Genomic DNA, 7,164 nt, shown 5'->3' with positions numbered 1-7,164 from the left:
CTCCTCAAGATTTGTCTCTTCTTGAGGGCGCCCACATACTTCACAACAATCTTGCCATCCTTATCCCAACAACACATGTAATCACAAATATAATTGCGTGAGATAGGCGCTTGTTGCTTCGGCATTTCCCCTTGCTTCTTCTTGATGTTCTTGTTGTTTGCAAGTGGAATTGTAGGAGTGGCAACATTGTTCACTTTGTCAATAAGATCAACGAGAGGCACACTCTTGTTGAACTTCACACAAGCCACCCCATTTATCATGTTTCTCCCATTGGCCTTACCATTGTACCGATTATATCCGAGGCCATCCTTGATTATGGGGTGCCTTGATGCCTTGAACACATTTACCGGCTGCTTGTCCTTGCACTTGCAGCCAATCTTGACAATAGTGTTCAGTCTTTGAATTTCTTTGTCCTTCTTGGCTAACTCATCAAGGTTAGTGAGACATGCATTTATGTCAACATTTATGCATCTTTCACAGCTTTTACTTGTAGAAGCCTTTGAATCCTTGGAAGCGGTAGAGGTGCTAGACCAAAGCTTGTCATAGTTTAGTTCAAGCTCATGATATTTTGTTGTCAAGCTTGTGAGGCTTTCTTGAGCCAAACTATGATCAGTCTTTAGGCTAGCCAAAGATCCATTGAGTGAGGAATGATCCTTGGTCAATCGCTCATTTGAGTCCTTGACTAGAGACAATTCTACACCCAATTTCTCAACCCTCTCCTTTTCCTTGGAGAGACATACTTCGAGCCCTTGGTTCTTCTCTCTTTCCTCTAGGAGCAATTCGCCTTGCGACTCGATGCATGACTCAAGCTTGTCATTAGCGTATATTAGCTTTAGAATTTTAGTTGCAGCAGCTTTACCATATTTCTTAATGAGATTGTTGGCATAGTTTTCATCATCTTCATTATCACTATCATAGTCACTAGTGGTTTGAGGAGAGGAGTCATCTTGTACCTTATCTCCTTTTGCCATAAGGCATGTAGGAGTGTCATCATCGTCATCGAAGAGATTGGCAAAGAGCTTAGGCGATGAGTGGGTGTCGGAGATGAGTGCTGTGGATGAGGCAACGTTGGTGAAGGTCTTGTTTGGGGAGGATCTTTCTTGTACGGCGATGGCAGCTACACTCTTCTTCTCATTGTCATCATCATCACTGTCACTGTCTGATTGCCATTCTTGCCCGAGGTGAGCTTCCCCTTTCTTCTTGTCCTTGTACTTCTTATCATTTTGTTTGGTGTACCTTGACTTCTTTCCTTTATTGGGACAATCTGCTGCAAGATGGCCGGTGTCACCACACTCATAGCAAAACCTCTTTCTATATGGCTTGTTTCCTCCATATCTCCTCATCTTATCTTTCTTCATTCTCAGATAGTTCTTGTAGTTTCCCACTAGCATAGCTTGTTCTTCATCAAGATCATCATCATCTTTGTGCTTATGCTCACAACATCCTTTGTTGCAATGACTTGACTCACTTCCATGTGAAGCTGTGAGTGCTATGTTCTTTCTTTGATTTAGGGCTTCTTTGGCTTCATCATCCAAGACTTCATGGTGCATCAACTTTGCTAGCATTTCTTGAGAAGTCATAGTATGATAGTTGTCTTTCTCCATGATGACGGATGCAAGCATGTTGTTCCTTTGTCTATACACTCTACAAATCTTTCTTGCTGTAGAGTTGTCATCCCATGTTGTTGCTCCAAGTGCTCTAATTTGATTGATCAATGACATAAACCTATCAAACATGGCTTTCGTTGTTTCTCCCTCAAGTATGCAAAAGTTCTCAATCTTGCTTTGTAAGAGCTCAATGTTTCCTACTCTTACACTCTTGTCTCCCTCAAAAGACACTTTCAAGGTGTCCCAAATCTGCTTAGCATTTACCATACCATTTACTTTGTTGTTGTCTTCCGGAGTAAGACATTGCAGAATCAAGGTAGCAGCTATTGCATTAAGGTGAAAGTCTCTCTCATCTTCGGGAGTCCATTCACTTGAATTTTGCGGTGGATTTACTCCAATGTCCACTACTTCCCAGCATCTTGCGGCAATGAGATGCAACTTCATTCTATGAGCCCAATCGGTGTACCTTATACCATCAAATGGAGGTGGCTTTCCTGGATTGATCATTGGCAATGTTGGATTCTTGCTTGAACTGCTGTAATCAAACCCAGTGTTGTTGTAGGTCTTTGAACCTTTGCTAGCATCTTCATTTCCACCTTCGCTATCCGACTCATGACTCCTTTTACTTAGGAGTTCTTTCATCTTGTCTAGCTCTTGTTGCATTTTCTTCATCTGCTCTTTCTGCTGTAGCTGCAAGGATGCTGTGATTTGTGCTGTGATTTGCTCAACGATTTGTTGTTGAGTTGTTGGATCCATCTTGGCCAATATTGTTCCTCACGCGGTGAAGCATTTGTACGAGGAACCTCGCTCTGATACCAATTGAAAGGATCTAATAGGCCTAGAGGGGGGGTGAATAGGCGTATCTAAAAACCTGAAACTCAAAAACTCAAGTTGCGGAAGTCAAATGCCTATCGGTACCACCGACAGTTTGGGCCGGTACTACTGGTGTCACACAGCCAGTACTACCGACGCAAACTGCTGGTACTACCGACACCCTAAGACAGCTACTAAATCAGAGTGTAAAGGGCTTAGATTTCAGATCTGAGTTTTACCCCACTTTCCTAAGTGTAGTAGAGGATGTTGTTGAAGTCTCCTTAGCTTGGTCCTTCTCCACAACGTAGATCGACCTTTGTTTACCTATCGAAAAGTGGAAGAGAGATAGGAACACAAAGAACACAAACAAGGGTAGTCGAAGCTGCCTCCACAACAAGACAAGGTATTTTTCCCGAGGTTCGGCAATCTCCACTTAGGAGTTCCTACGTCCCCGTTGTTGAGGTGACCACGAAGGTCTGACCACTTAGGTCTCCTCCTCAAGCAACCACAGAGGTTAGCTTGATGTTTCCACTAAGAATCAAGGGGTAATACAAACACTTCGGGGTGCCCTCACAAATGAATCAACACGGGCAACCACGAAGAACGCCTAGCTGGCTAGGGTTCCAAGAACCCAAGAGTAACAAACACAAACCAAACCGGCAAGACGAGGAACGGAGTGCTCAAGTCACAGATCGAAGCTCCCAACTCTCTAATCTCACTTCTCTAGCTCGAATCTCTCAAGAAATGAAGTCTAGGAGCAAGAGGGAGAGAGAGTGGGTGAGCCAAAGCTTGGAGACTGTTTTCTCAGATGTGGAGTAGCTGGAATGAGCAAGCCAACGGTTAGAAAAGAGGAGAGAGCTATTTATACTAGAGTACAGAACACTGGCCGGTACTACCGGTGGAACCATCGGTACCACCGGCCTCCCCAGATCTAAACGTGAGAAGGCCGAGGAGAATGCGAGAAAAAGGCCTACCGGTACCACCGGCCAGCGCCGGTACTACCGGTGGAAGGCCGGTACCACCGACAGTGCAAAATCTCGCAAAACATCAGTTCTGCGAGAATTTGGCCTGCCGGTACTACCGGCGTTTCACCGGTACCACCGGCGGTAGCCGGTACCACCGGTCAAAGCCCGGTACTGCCGGTAGTTCATTTTCTCGCAAAACTCAGGAGTAGAACTGGTACTGCCGGTACCACCGGCCCTGAGGGCCGGTACTACCGGCTCACCCTGGCAGAGAAGAAACTTCCCAGAAGTTCGTGCGTGCAAGTGTGTCTCTCAAGCGCAAAACCTAAGTTGACCTGAGCACCTTTATCCTCATCTTACCGACTCAATTTGCATCCCTCTTGATAGTGCGGCGTTTCCTATAACTCAAACAAGAAGTAAAACTAAGTAGCTTCTTGAGTTAAAACGTCGCTCAGATGAAGAAAATTTTGGGGGTGCTGTGATTCACCAAATGTGTTTGTTTGAATCCATCAATAAGCTAACACCTGTAGATTACACTTGATAGATATGTTAGTTCCTAATTTGAATGTCATTAATTATCAAAACCCACACCGGGGGTGAATACACTTACAAATTGAATCCCCAAAAAAATTCAGATCATTATAAAAAAATCATTTGTTGCAGTGGCGCCTAGCATGGAGGGAAGGAAGAGCATACTGAAGCTGCCCGACAGAACGGTGATGAGCTATTGCAGTGGTGTCAAACACCCAATGACTCAAAAGCAGAGGGGAGGGAACCATGGTGTTTGTGCTATAACAGAAAATTGGTATCTCATTCAAACTTTTAGTGTTTGCTTGTAAAGTTATAAACAAACCTTGTGTCACCTTCTTAGTGTTTTTTATTTTTTAGTCAAAATTGACGAGGTGTACTCAACGACCTCCCTACCATTCACTATGTGTTGTTGCTGGGAGAGCACCAGCCTTGGTGCTAGAACACAAAGCACGTCCAGGCCTGCACTACGTAGGAGCAACAAAGAGATGACAGCTCCAAAGGTGCAATCATACTGGCCGACATATACAGTGCAGACCTTAGGATATGCATTCACAAGGTATATCATTGTCCATATATAGTGGTTCTTGGATTGGGTTACCTAATTTTTTATCCAGTTGTTCCATCAAAAAAATTTTTATCCAGTTATATGATTACAGCAGCTATCTTTGCTTGTGCTTGCAAGTACGTGATAATTTTGTTTTCCTCCTACACCATTTTTCCTTCCAAAAAATTGCTTCTTAAAAAAGAAGGAAGCTTTGGATGGTATAGTTCAGTACATGTTACACATCTATTTAAGCTTCATTGTATCTACTACTAGCTAGAATCTAAAGGCATAACATTTAATTTGATGCTAAAGAGATCTTCATTCAAGGTACCACACATTTAGTCATTGGCTGAAATAAATTAGCATGCAACTCAGTAACTAGGAGAGAAAAGAATTCACATCTACATCTCATGAAGTTGAACGATCCTCTCATACCATGTAGTAAGGCATAATTCTATTATTTGTTTGCATGTAGCAAAACATAGGCACAGACCTATAAAGCTTAATTCATCAATGATTTATATGTCTTTCAATTTTCTCTCCTGCAGAGGCTGACAAGTATTGTCTTTTACTAATTTAAACCTTGCAGGAGGGATTTCAATATTATATTTTTCTAATTATATAAATTATTCTTCTTGAAAGGACTCTAAACACATTGATATTTGATTATCTTAGCAACTAAAGCCTACATGGCAATGCCTAGCTTTATAAGTACTTCTTGTCTCCCTTTAACATAGATTAGAATAACCATTAGAGACATCAAAGCCCGATCAGTTTTTACAAGGTCCTGACATTTGTGTGCCGTTTAGTCCTCTTCCTTTGGTACGATGACCGTTAACATTCCATCTCTTCCTGACTTTTCTCTCTCCTTTCTACCAGTATGATCTTCTGCATTAGGAGCTTCTGGCTATTGAAGCAAATAAACAAGTGTTCAAAGTAAAATTGGATCTATAAGAATTTATTTAGTTTGCTAATGTTGATGCATAAACCAATGACTAGGAACATTTGCAAAAAACAAAGTTGCAGGTATGAGCCAGAACGAGTGATGAGGTTTGGGGCCGAGAGCAGTTGATGCGCTTGAGCAGTAGGAGATTGGAGGATGCACTTGTTGTTCGACAGAATGCTTGGGGTAGAACCGTGATGCTATTTGGCAGCAAAAGTTCTCAAATTATGTGATTACCTTAGACCAATGATTATCTGTACTTTAATTTCATTGTACTAATCAGACTCCATATTTATATTTGTTCACATCAAAATTTTAATTATATTTTAGAATGACTTTAAGGTATTTGATTTTATTAGGTTTTGTTTTTTTAATAAAGGAAGTTCATCTTTCGTAGCTCGGTTGGGATTGCACTTGTGATTTTCTTGCATTTATGATCATGGGGAGTCGCGAACGATTTAGGAGAAAACAATTGTGATAGATTGCAAGAACTTATTTAGACCGAAATTGCACTATTCATTGATTTATTGGTGTACAAAAGAAATAGCATAATGAAAAGGTCTATATAGTAGAGTTTGTGAGTCTATGACGCCGTGCTCTTCGTAACTATGTAAATTTTAACATTGATATTTAATTTTATAATATTATTATCTTATTGTGGGATCTATATATTTTTATTATAAAAAATGTTAGATATCCCGTAGCAACGCACGGGCACGAACCTAGTATGTTTTAATTGTAAGAAAGTATGTGATGCAAAGATAAATCTAAAGCTCAACATTTATGTAATACATGGTTATGTTAAGTGTTCACAATGCATACAACATCATCAAAACAAAATGGAAGCATGTTTTCCTTTTTTACATCTTTTTAACTATTTATTAACAATTAAACAAGTATAAACCTAGGTAAATTAATAACCCAGTCATACATACTCCATTGAAGCTGCAATTTTACCATAGCTCAAGGATTCTACCATAAAACTTTACCATAATTTGAGCATAGGAGCTGTAGTTATAAAGTAAACACAGAAATAAATAGATCTACATAGATCTTTAGCTACATTATAAACTTTAAACTGAAGCATGTTATATTATATGTCTATTGCATTGGTCCATTCATAAGGAGCCTAACAAAACTAAATTCACCTTTTTATGACTTTTCTACTATTTTTCCTATTTGTAAAAGTTTCAACCAATTTATGAAATAAAAAAAGAGCATGTAGCACCACATCAATGATCATGTAGGCAACAAAGTCTTGTGTGGTCCGTTATGAATGGCGACTAGGACATAAATAAAGTTCATGGATCTAAATGAGCAGAATATAAAAGCTCATGGACCTAGGTGAGAAATAGGGAAAAGTTTAAGAACCCACCGTGCAATTTACACTTCATGTAAAAATATGCATTGGGTTGTCTTTGGATAAATTTTCTACTACACCACCTCTTATTCACATGCATGTTGCTTATATACTTCTCTTAGAAAAAAAGGTAAATCATTTTAATTTTATGTTAAGTCAAATTTGTCTAATTTTAACTAAATTCATATGAAAAATAATATTTAAATGTCTAAAAAATACATTATCAAATATATTTTATGGTATTTTTAATAATTTTTATTTGATGTTGTAGATACTTATGTATAGTTAAAGTTAGAGTGTTGGTGAATAATCACACAAGCATGAGAAAGGTATGTATATGTAGTCTTTCAAAGAAAAGAACAAATTGACGATTACTGTCAGGCTTAGTTGCGACGTTTTTTTGC

This window comes from Sorghum bicolor, chromosome 8, assembly GCF_000003195.3.
Source record: "Sorghum bicolor cultivar BTx623 chromosome 8, Sorghum_bicolor_NCBIv3, whole genome shotgun sequence".
In the NCBI taxonomy this organism is placed as follows: Eukaryota; Viridiplantae; Streptophyta; class Magnoliopsida; order Poales; family Poaceae; genus Sorghum; species Sorghum bicolor.
Note: the sequence above shows the minus strand (reverse complement) of the source record.